The 12,517-nt window shown below is 42.0% G+C and overlaps 1 long non-coding RNA gene across 1 annotated transcript; it reads left to right on the forward strand.

The window, feature by feature from the left end:
• Nucleotides 1-4,723: 4,723 nt before the first annotated feature.
• Nucleotides 4,724-11,602, forward strand: LOC134415602 (uncharacterized). Its single transcript, XR_010027097.1, has 3 exons — nucleotides 4,724-5,226; nucleotides 7,086-7,301; nucleotides 9,916-11,602. It is a non-coding gene; the product is annotated as an uncharacterized LOC134415602 (long non-coding RNA).
• The last annotated feature ends 915 nt before the right edge of the window (nucleotides 11,603-12,517 follow it).

Consider the following 12,517-nt stretch of genomic DNA (forward strand, 5'->3'; position numbering starts at 1 on the left):
TTTTCTTACCTGCAAAAAGACTCCTGGTCGTTCCAGAGGTAGTCTTGATGGATTGAGCAAGAAGCATGTACACTATAATTTGTCACTATATTTAATAAAGTGAACTTTTTCTAAATGTCACCATTTAAATTTCATGGGGCATGAAATCTACTTTTGAAATGAAAATTAAAGCCCTTTCCCAAATAAAAAGTCTAATCTTATAGCCAAAAACACTTCATGTTTCCTGACATTATTAACTTTGGAGGGCTGCCTGTAAGATGATAAAACTATCTGACATATTAAAACTGAATTTCCTTTATATAATTATGTTAAAGAATATTTTAAATATATACGGTTCTAAGGCTAATATTAATGTGAATTTAGCAGTATTTTCATTTACTAATAATAAATCTAAATGACCTTCATTTAAACATGCTAATGGTAACATAAATACTAACATATTACTTCTGAAGAAAACTATTTTTGGACTTGAAATGGTGCTTAATGTCAAAAAAACATAACACTGTAGTAATCTCCAGGAAGCTCAACATTAAATATTCTCACTTGCTATTGAAGTTATATTACATGCTGTATTTTCTGTTTGAAAAGGTGAACAAAGATTTTTATCACATTCTAAACAGTTGTAATAGCACTCATACTTTATAGCAATCCATAATTAATTTATTCATTATTGTGACACCTAAAGCCAAGGGTTTTTACAGTGATTTAAGAAGAAACATATAAACAGAACTGAGGATTTTCAAACGTCCTCAGCTCAGAGTTTCTAAAACCCAAACTAAATAGAAAAAAAAAAGAGAAACCCATAACACACTTACTAAAAAGCCCGTAATATCTCTTTGGAGGCTATTAGGTCTTGATAAAAAAAAAAAAAGATGCCTTTTCTTTAGTTTGTTTTTTGATCATAAGGCTTGGAGACTTGGTGTTATTTCCATTCCAACAGTCTGTGTTATAAGCAGGACAATAAGATAGACAGATGTATAAAAATAAAGTTTACTTTTTATGTCAGTATAGCATTCTCCCCTGATGCAGAACAAATACTGAAGACTTTGATCCTGTGTTATTTAATATCTTACTTTACCATAAAGCCCAGACATATATTTGAGGAAAAAACATCTTGAGAAAATAAGCACAAAATATCAACTGTGTTCACAGCTTTTTTATAGTGGAAAAGTATGGAAAAGTTACCAACTTTTTCATAGGTAGCAATAAAATGTGCTTTCAGATGTTTAATTAGAAAGGAAAAATAAGTCTGATGGCTTTGACACTGGACTGAATTTTGAAAATTCAGTTTTAATTTCTGAATTCAGAACTGTCTGCTCACATACTTGTTAATTTCATCATCACCTAATCTACAGTGAATTTTACCACTCTCCCAAGAGCTGGCCCTAGATCAGTTCCTTCACATTCCAGCTGATAGATCGGTGCTTCCCCTGGCCCTTTAAACTTGCAAATCTTCTATTTACCTTTTATTGCAGATACTACATCTTCCACTGATTTGTCTGGGATAAAGCTACGCTCAAATCAATCTGTTGGCACCGGGTGCAGCAGTCAGAAAAGCTGCTGCCAACCAAAGATTTTCTTTTATCTCAGTTGTATCTCTTGTCTTGAGTGTAATGGGATCCATCCCCATTCAATGTTGAAAGTGTCCTGTAAAAACTTGTTTGGTTTCATTTTTCTCTGGGGCTAAGGGCAGGTGACACATGCTGGCTCCAGAGCCAGCACTGTGACACACCACAAGGGGAAGTGCAGGTGGCACAGGGAGCACAGACCATGGCTGGGATTCCCCTGGCCACCCCCAAAGCCACGGAGCTGGGTGTGCTGGGACATGGGTGAGCGTGAAAAACAGGGAGCTGGTCGCTCCTGCTACCCCTTTTCTCCTGTGATTTCGTGCTTGAGGTGATTTGTGAGATTTATTCTGTGTTTGCTTTGACCCTCCTTTGCATTATGAAATGGAAAGATAGATGTTTAGTGCTGAAAAAACAAGCTCATTTACAGTGCTGCTGAGTCCCCATATTTCCATGCATGTGCTGTAGAACTCAGTGTTGTCAAGTGCCCAAAGTTCACAGAAACAGGCCTGTGGCAGCCTGATACAGGCTGAGAATGAAAAGGAAGAAAAAAGAGAAAGTAGCAATGCCCTTTAACCTCGATCAGAGTAATTTTGGGGTGTTTCAACAGAGAACTTTAAATGTCCTCCTTGAGCTAGTACTGTCATGATAACTTGAGTAATTTATACTGTTCTTGTTTTGTATAATAGTGTTCTCTGAAATTTCAAGTGTGTTATATGTAGGGATGCACAGACACACACCTACTACAAAATTTTTTTTGACATTTCCACTAGATAAAAAGCACTTGAGTCACTGCCTCTTGCAGACGCCCAATTGCAGTTGCCAGCTATAAAAGAGCATTAGTGATCTTTCTGTGAGAGTTCCTTATCTCATTCCAGTAAAAACAAATTTTAAAAAGCATAAAACCATCTTTATCAGCTTTTTAAACTGTACTATATTTGCCGTGGACTGTTCACATGATTCCTTGTACCATCTGAAGCTTCTGTTGTCTTTAGGTATCAAAATCTTGAAGCTCTCAAGGATAGGTTTAAGCATAATTGCCTTCAGACTTGAAAAGGTTGCATTCACATCTGAAGCCAGTCTCCTTTGCTTGGAGAAAGACACAGTCCTAGACAATGCAAGGGACATATCTTAAACACTCCTTAGGAATGAATCACCCTTAGGAGGTGCATAACTTTCTTACTTGGCTGACAAGGGAGTCTCGGCTGACTAGATCATATTTCAGCATCTGACTTTCAGACGTTTAACAGAGGACAGAGGAAGCCAAACACATTTGTCTGTGGGATTCATTGTCACTATGAAAGAAAGAAAGAAAGAAAGAAAGAAAGAAAGAAAGAAAGAAAGAAAGAAAGAAAGAAAGAAAGAAAGAAAGAAAGAAAGAAAGAAAGAAAGAAAGAAAGAAAGAAAGAAAGAAAGAAAGAAAGAAAGAAAGAAAGAAAGAAAGAAAGAAAGAAAGAAAGAAAGAAAGAAAGAAAGAAAGAAAGAAAGAAAGAAAGAAAGAAAGAAAGAAAGAAAGAAAGAAAGAAAGAAAGAAAGAAAGAAAGAAAGAAAGAAAGAAAGAAAGAAAGAAAGAAAGAAAGAAAGAAAGAAAGAAAGAAAGAAAGAAAGAAAGAAAGAAAGAAAAATAGAAAATGAGGTGTCTGAGGGAACAGGGAGAGTGACAAAGATTAGAAACGTATCACCCCTCCATGGGTTCCAAGGATGCCTCGTTGTTTCCCTCCATCTGTTCTTCTTGGTGGTCCCCTGCCTTAAAGCTTGGAATCCCATAGATTAATATACATTTGGGCAGGTGGGAATGGCCATGTCCCTCCCCTGAGGGGGGCAGGTTTGACACTGTCCCTTGCAGCACTGTGGATCTCTTGCATTACATGCAGTGCTCTGGTGCAGGGTCTGAGGGCTCTTTGGGAGGGGCCTTTGATGGGCCATGACACCCTCTCTGCTGTCCCTCACATGGATGTCCCTTGAATGTGGCTGTCCTGGGTGAAGGGGCCCCACAGCTGAGCTGGTGTGCCCAGCAGAGGATGAGCACTCACCGGCCAGAGGCTGTGCCACACACCCAGACCCTTTCCTCCTCTCCCCTTTGCTGCAGGGTCTGTGTGAGCTTGGCAGCTGATAAACCTGGGGCTGTGGCCTCCACCTCAAAACACGTGCTGGGCTGGGCCAGGAGTGCTCTTCCAGATGCTCTGAACAATAGTGTCACTTTCCTTATCTCAACTTGTCCTATGGGTTTAACTCACAGTTTGGGGTTTCAGTCAGGAGGCCCATCCAGGGAGGGCTTTGGGGGTGCAGTTTCATTATGCACTTTTCTTATAAAGGGCAAAAGTCCTTCATAAAGATGTTTAAGCCATAAACCACAACATTTCAGTCTCTGACATGGGCCACGTACTTTCCTGCCCCACTCCCCAAGTCCTGACTGTGTACACAGGGAGGGCAAATCTGCAGGTGAGGAGGGATCTCTGAAGTGGTCAGAGGCCCAGTGGTCAGGGGGTCCTTCCCCTAATCCTGTGGCCTCTGCCATGCTGATGCACAGATGGAGCAGCACACTGTTGTGCCCATGACTGAGGCTGGTAAAGGTGCTGGGGCAATTCACAGCCAGCTTGTAGCACGCCTGTGAGCAGAGCCAAGACCTTTGTTTCAAGCAGATCTGCAGAGAAATCTGGCAGAGGCCAGCAAGGCTCAGGCAGCTAGAATTCACTGGAAAATACATTACATCCCATGAGCCCCTCTCTGCCTCCCCCCACCAAGGGCTGCACTGAAAACAACAAATTCTAAGCTTTTCTGGGCTTAAAAGATTACACTGTGATTAGTGTGGTGGTGAGAGCAAGAGAAGCCCTCACTGCTGTTGGACCAAGGTCCTTCGTGGGGGCCTGTGAGGCTGCTGGGGGAGAAGGGGACACAGCAGAGGCTTCCTGCAAATGGAACTGTAATTTTTTGAATGGATGAGCCAGCTGAACTGTTTCATGTGTTTTTCAAGAATGCTTCATGTGCTCTTCAGGGATGCTTCAGAGAAAGGAAGTGTCTTGGTCAGCTCCAGGGCTGTTTTTTTCTTCGTTAACCATTTTTGCCAGCACCTCCTCTGACTTCTTGGGCCATGGAGGGCATGGATGGAGACAGGATGTGGCCCCATGGGTGGGAATGAATGTGCATGTAAACCAGATTAGTGGGAGAGGGTGTCCACATTGTAGGACAGGTCTTAGGGCTATGGAGCCCAGTAAATAGAAACCTTATTTAATGGTTAAGATTTACATTAACTTCTCCCCACTGTCAGACATATAAGGTGTCACATGCTCTGCTGTGACACCTCCCCCAAGGGAATGGGTGTCACATCAGGCTGACACACAGGACAGAAGAATATGTGCAGTTACATGGGTCAGGACACAACAGACAGGTCTGTGATGGGGATTTCTTATGTAACACATCTCTGCAGAGGAAGCAAAGGCTGCACACAGGAGACATGCTGCACAAGATCTGATGCCTCTTTTACAGCCAGCATCAGAAACTTTCAGATGGCTATTTACCTTGGTGCTGAGCAGTAAAGGCAATGAAGAAAGTTGTTTGATAGCTTAAAAATGAACTTTGCTCTCTGTTGCAGGAGTTTGGCAGACCAAGATCAGCAGCCGTGAAAAGAGACACTTAAGGAAGGAAAGGCTGAAACAAAAAGGTAAATGTACAGGCTCAATTTACACACCTGATCTGGCTGGGCTGCTTACCCCTCCCCACAGCCCAGTGTCTGTTTGCTCTCTTCATCACTTGGCAGCAAAATCCAGGCACTTACTGAGGCTATTTACTTAAGAAAAAACAGCTTTGGGAGCTTTTACTTGGAGCTTGCCTTTTACTCCATGCTCTCATTAAAACACACAGCAGAGCACAGAGCATTACCCACAGGACTTGGAAAGCAGATGTCTCTTAGATGGTAGATCTGCTGAAGGCTTGGTGTCACGTGGGCTTGTTCTTTTTGCATGGCTTGACAGAAGTTTTCTGATATGGAAAATTGGATGGAATTCGGATATTGGATGTTTAAAAACACAAATAATTGTCTCAGTTCCAAACAGGTTCTTTAGTCCAGGATTGCCCAGACTAAAGAACTGTAAAAAGAATATACTCTTATCCTAATGAGATAAAATGACACACACTTGGTGCTCACTCCACCTTTTTTTTTCTGGGGATTTCAGGGTGTCTGCTGTGCACTTATGCCTATACACATGTCTGCTAATCATGTTATATGTAATAACCACTATATGAAAGCAGATCATGGAATTAAGACATTTGGAAGTATTTTCATTATCTGTGATAAAATGATCAAAATAACTTTAGGTTTATAATATTAGAGTAATTTAGAAGCTAAGATAGGAGTTTGGATATTGGAGGGACGTAAGTGGATTAGGAGATGTAGCTGGATATATGTGTGAGTTAGTGCACTGTTTGCAGTAAGGCTCTTAAAGTGCTCTCAGGTGCTCTATTAAAATTGAAGGGTAACGGAACAGGAAATTTCAATAGAAAAATATGCAGACACCTTGGGACCACTTTATCTATCATTTGGGTTATATACAGTTAAATATCAAGAGTTTAGATTTTTAACTCTAGGTTTATCAAGGGTCTTTAGAGGCTGGAGGTGCTGAGGTCTCCACTTTTTCTCCAGCAAAGTGAGTGGGTCCACATTTCTTTCTTCATGTAAGTTGACCTCTTGACATCAATGGTCAAGCTCCATCCGCAGAACCCCATAGGGATTAACCCTAAGGTCGTTCAGGTGTTAAGGGCTTTGCTGACCCAGGAAAGGGAGCTCAGTTTACCAAGTCTCATTTGAAGCACCAGAAGTCTTTGGTGCAGTCCTGCAGCCTGGGCTGTGCAGAATGCTGACCCCCTGATCATGCTGGCATGGGCATTTCCAGGGTAGTGAGATCTGATCCAGGAAGAAGCGCTAACCCTGCCGAGTGCTGGCTGCTGTTCCCTGGCAGGGGAGAAACAGCAGCATCACCATTAAGGGATGTGAAGGTGGAGTTGGTGTCAGCAGTTGGTGGTCTCCTCCTCACCAGAGCTCCAGAAAATGGAGCTATTCTGAAGGCTGGAGTCATGAAACTCTTGAGGAGTCCTTTGGAACAAAAATGTTGGAGATAACTGTCATTTTTTAAAATATTCATATGCCTGCACTGATTTCTGTAGCAGCCTTGAATGACCAACATCCAAGAAGTTTGCTTTCTTTTTTCTTGGAGGTCCAGCTGTTCTCTTTTTCTCCCTTCACTGCTCTGGGCCCCCAGCAGGACTCTGGAGGCTTTGAGCCTCCCCTCCAGGGAGGGATGCCCAAGGCCACTGTGGTGCTGTCCTTCTCACATTGGCCTTCCTTTTCTCCACTTCAGTGTCCCGTCCCAGGAGTTGTTTCACTGCCACCATGTCTGTAAATAATTTCAGTTGGAGAGAGTCTGATGGGTTTAGATCAGGCTTTGTTCTGTTTTCTCTCTTGAACAAACTCTTCCTTGTAACTAAGAATAACAATGATCTGTGGTAATGTTTGTTCCTGAGAAGACCCCAGCAGAGCATCTCTGGGTAGCTCAGTGGCTGAGCCAGCCTTTGACTGGGATGAGAAGAGAGCAGTGTGGCCGCTCACAGAGGACATTGGTGGTGGTGGAAAAGGTGCTTTCTTTGCCAAGGCAGAGTGTGGGACTGTGCTGAAGGGCTCAGGAGCTCTACGGGAAGAATTGGCAACCTCCAGATTAGAAGATGATGTTTTCTCCAATGTAGGTGAGTGTTGACATTCCAGTATTGCTGAGGTGAAGCTTCGCAAATTGCTGTGTCCTTGCTGCAGCCCCGCTGACATTCATCCTGCACACACAGTGTTGTCCACCCTCCTAGGACCCTTTATTTCCCAGCAATGTGAAAAGAGGGGTCCTTATGGCAGGAATCCCTTGTGTTGCAGACTACCTGCTGGGTGCAAGTTGTTTTCTACCCACAGGTACTATTTGTGTCTTTTACAACCAAAGCCTTGCCTTCTGAGGATGCTCATACATGGTCAGAGTTAGGCTGCAGGGTATATCCATGTATTTCAAATAAGGAAAAGGCAGGATATTTCTAAACTGAAAGCATTTGATTTTGACTACATTCTCAGTGATTATTGAGCATGGTGGCTGAACTGAATGGTATATAAGGCCACATGATGACTCACCTTCAGCAGCAGTAATCCAGTACTCTGATGAGTCAGAAAATGCTCTTAGTTGCCCTCATGTGAGTTGCCTTCTCTGCTAGAGTCCTTTTCTTGCCAAGTACAGGGTTGCTGGGGGAGGACATTAGCACCATTTTTACTCTAATGCTTTCAAAAGGCCAAATTCCAATACATGATGAGAACTTTGCCAGCAGTGCAGAAAGGGGGCAGCAGTTCAGGTGAGTGAGGAATTTTAGTCCAGAGAAGGGCCATGCTGGTGTGACATGCATGTTGAAAGTCTGAGAAGGTGAACATGGTGATGGGGCTGGACTCATGGTGATGGGCCTGCCCGTAACAGGCCACAGCTGTGTCCAGTGAGGATGAGTGCTATAAAAGAGTGGGTTAGCTGGTCAAGAAGGGAGCTGGAGTTTGTTGGCTGTGCAGTGAAGGAGTCAGTGCTGTGAGGATATGCCCATGAGAAATCAACAAGAAGCTATGGAACTTTTGCAATAAGATGACAACAGTGGAATGCTTATAACTAACAGCAAACAGTACAATGGTTCTGGATCTTGCCCGAGGCTGAGGCTCTGTGATGTGCTTCTGTGGACACTTTGTAAATATTTGGGTTTTAATATAAAGGACTATATTCAAATGTGATGGATTGTTTTGCATATAACCTGGTTAATCCCATGTAGGTGAAAACAAATCCACCTAATGACTGCATTTATTACTTCATGTGGTTTTTCTCATCTGGTCATTTTTAGACTAAACCTAGTGCCTACTTTGCAAAAACATTGTTGGTACTGATTTATGTCAGTGGAGATTAGCAATGAGACTGAACTGACACTGACTAAAGCACTTAGAAAATCTCTCTCTAGAGACCTAAACCTCACTCTCATTGCTTTGATGCAGCAAAGCACCTGTCCTTGCAAGGTAACTGTAGCACCCTAGTGTCATTGCACATCCCCACATCAAAGCTGGTAAAAAAGGTCTGTCTCATCTAAAGAGTATAGACAGTTTCTTACTTAAAGAGAAGAAACACAGCTTCTTTACAGTGGCACCTTGCTGGAGTTCACTCCTAGCTCAAAAGAAGCTGATGTGTCTGCTGTGTTATTGAGCATCTCAGAAATATGTGTCCCTGAAGTACATATAGCTGTGTAGTTTTACTGCTTAAGTCTGGTTATCCAGTATGGCTGCACTTGGGTATTTTGCCCTGCTGTCAGGTTGGAAAATGTTCTTGGGTTGGTGGTGGTTCTGGTTTGGTTTTTTTTTTTCACATTATAGTGTCCTGAATGTGATACTTGTTTAAGAATGCAAAACAGGATTCAGATAATATAATTTTCATTTGCTGCATACTTTATGTAGCTTTATTTTTAAATTAACTGCAGTAATTACTGAACTCTGTTGAGTTGCTCCTACCTGAAGTATCTGATTGCATTTTTATCATCTGCATTTAAAAAACTTGAGCTTTTCACCTTAATATAGTTCCTTTGGAGATTTTAACAAAGCCTCAAGCACTAGATCAAGTTAAAAGATGAATTCAGTAGGACTGGCAAAAAAAGCAAAGGCTGACAGTAAACTGATCAGTTTCAGAAGTGCCCCTGTTGGCCTCCACGTGCCCAGTCTGGCCTGCTTGTTGGCAGACTCCCTCCTGCCCTGAGCCTGTGAGCTGGTGCTGTTATGTGTACAAAGTACAGCTGCCCCAGTCTGCCCATGATGCGTAAATAGCCGTGTATGATGACAAAAGTCAGTGTTGGTGCAGTGATGTGACCAAACCATGAGGCAGTAACTCGTGACAGGAGCCACACACTTGAATGCCCTCTGTCCCTCAGCAGTGTTCGTGGCTGGTGGTGCGCAACACACAGTTCTGGAGTGGCTCACAGAGAATCCCAGCTCCCACCACTGGGTTGCTCCAAGCACTGCTGTCTTCTGAGGTCTCTGCAGTCACAGTGCTTTAACTGATCTGCTGTTCATTTGCTCAAACCTCCTCTGACCTCCACATCATGATCACCTCTTGAGTGCTTGTTGGAAACTGAGTCTGTTGTTGAAAGGAATTGTTGTATTCTGCTTCTCCTATAGACTTAATCTGTAAAAGTGAAAAGCAAATTCTCTGTTAGTGTCACTGTTTTTGAAATGGAATTTTCAGTAAAATGAAGGCCCACAGTGGAGTTATGTGGGCCTTCATTTTTGTAATGCATTGCTTTCTCTCTTTCATAGGCTGAACAACTGATCGAGAGACTGCAGACTGAAAATGCTGCCAGCTGAAAGCTTGTGTTGTCAGCCAGTTTGGTCTTTGAGCTCTGATTTAAGGTTGCACAGTTTGATGTTGCCAATAATATCCCAGGATAAAAAAAGCTTTAGTTCCTTATGAGGAAATACACACAGAATTTGTAGCTGCTAACCTAATTCTTCCATTTGGATATGTCAATCTGTATACTTCCTTGGCAATGGCGCGATATATTTTAGTTAAAATTTTAATTTAATTTGTGTAGATCCATACATAATACACACACACATGCACACAGGCAGAGAACTCTTGCTAGTAAAAGGCAAAGTGTAGCAGCAGAATGTATTGCAACCAAGGCAGTGAGTTACAACTAACAGCATATGAATGGTACCAAAGGGAGTATTTGCTGCAGAATCAAGCTTTCATTTTCAAGATGCATTGTTCTGGGACTGCAGGTAACATTTCAAGCATTTGTTCCCACCTGCATTTGTATGATATGTTACTTATGCCTAGTGATGGACATTGCTGCAAGTACAGTACTGACTTTCTGGTGCAAAACTACTTCAATGTTACCTGACTTGTTTGCATCACAGTGACACAGTAAACATGAATACAATATGTGCCCAATAGTTTATGTGTAAATAGACCTAATGATTTTTCCCCTCTTATGTGCACAATATTTGAAATTACTATATGTTTACAAAGAATGTGAAGAGTTCAAAAGAATGGATTTAATATACTGCTCTTTTACATGGCAGTAGATAGAAAAGTCCAGAATTACTAATCTTATTTTCACTGCAAGTCCCTTGCAGATTACTAATGCCTTGGCCAAATTTGGATTCTAAATGAAGTCATGAGAGAAGCTGGTCTGAAATGCTGTGTCTGTGTGTGTGGCAGACTTACATAAGAGCAATGTGATTTGACTTTGGGATAGCAGGGACTCAGCCCAAAATTGGAACATGCCAAGTTGCTTAAGGAACCTGTTGAACATTTGCCTTTGCAGCATGACTCTAATCAGGAATGCTAGCACTTGTTTTTCAGTACCATAATAAGGCAGACTGTTTGGCAAGTGAAAACTCCAGAACACATGGAGTGGATTTTCTCTGTTCACAGAGCCTGTCTTGGTGCCGAGCTAACCAAGTGCCCTTGCCTGATGCATTCAGATGCAGCTGAGGTGAGAACATCTGTTGTACCTGCAAACTTCCCTGAACATAATAGTCTGTGTTTTCCATGGATCCAGCACCTGTTGCCTTAGTGATACAATGTGCTGTAATATTCTTACAGTACTTCAGAGTCCACACCCTTCTGAAGAACTGCATTTTTTCCTGGCAGAGTTTACGCATCTCTGTCTGTAAGATCTTCTTCCTAATGTCTTGTTATATGTGTTAGTGGGCACTTGCATGTTATTTGCAGCCCTTTAGGGTTTTAATTTATTACATTTGGTAGGAAAAGTTTGACTTAAAGCCACTGAACTTTGACTGTGCAATAGATGAAGAGGTTTGAGCTTGCTCCTGACTTAGTGAAATACCTGTACATTAAGGACTTTTAAGAGTGAATATGTATATGTTCTGATCTGCAATTGATTTATGTAACTGTACTGAACTGTGACATGTAATATTTAAAATATCAACATGAACTGTTGTCAAAAAGGATTAATAAATGCTAATCTTGGGATGATTTTCCAGTGCAATGGAATAGCTGACTTTGAGCGTTGACCCTAGATAGCTCTTTGCTTGCTCTTCATCCCTTAACCCAGTGGGGTGGGAGAACAGAAAGAACAAAATGAAAAAACTCATGGGTTGAAATAAAGATAGTTTAATATGTGCAAGAAAGAGGAAGAAAAAAGCAAAGGTAATCACTCATGACCTCCCATAGGCCGGCCAATAGCAACGCCCCCACACCCCAAAAAATAGCCCTCTCTTCAGCTTTTATTCCAGACATTATTTGTCATGGAATATCCCTGCTGGCCAGTCTGTGTCAGGTGTGCAGGTTGTGCTTTCTCTAAGCTTTTTGCCCATTGAGGCAGGGTGCAGAGCAGGAGAAAGAATGCTCTGATACTGTCCATGCATTGCTCATGCACAGCAATCACCAGAACTGTTGGTGACTGTGTTACCAGCACTTCCAGTCACACCCAAACCTGGGATGCTCTGAAGGAAGTTACTCCATCCCAGCCAGACTCTCTATCTTGCCAAATGTACATGAAACCACAAAGGCCAACTTTGATGTATATGAAATGTATATGAAACCACAAAGGCCAACTTTGATGTCTTAATTTTGGAGAATGGCCCCACTAACGGCAAGACTGAAAAGGTAAAAATCTGGGTATAATGTCACTTCCAGAGTTTTGCTGATGAGAAAGATGGGGATATCCTGTGTTCCCTGACAGCAACAGACACACATCTGAACAGCTGAAACAGCAAAGCATTAAACAGAGGCACACTAATTACTGAGGGGAATTCTCAGCCTCTTGTTAGTGTTTTTCTGCACAGAGCTATGTTCTGTTTTCCTTCTGCATTGACAAGCATTCTTCAACTCTGAAGATAATTGTTTTAATTAGGTGAAGAAATACTTTTTGAAAAACCTAATACTTCA

This window comes from Melospiza melodia, chromosome 3 (assembly GCF_035770615.1).
Source record: "Melospiza melodia melodia isolate bMelMel2 chromosome 3, bMelMel2.pri, whole genome shotgun sequence".
NCBI lineage: Eukaryota > Metazoa > Chordata > Aves > Passeriformes > Passerellidae > Melospiza > Melospiza melodia.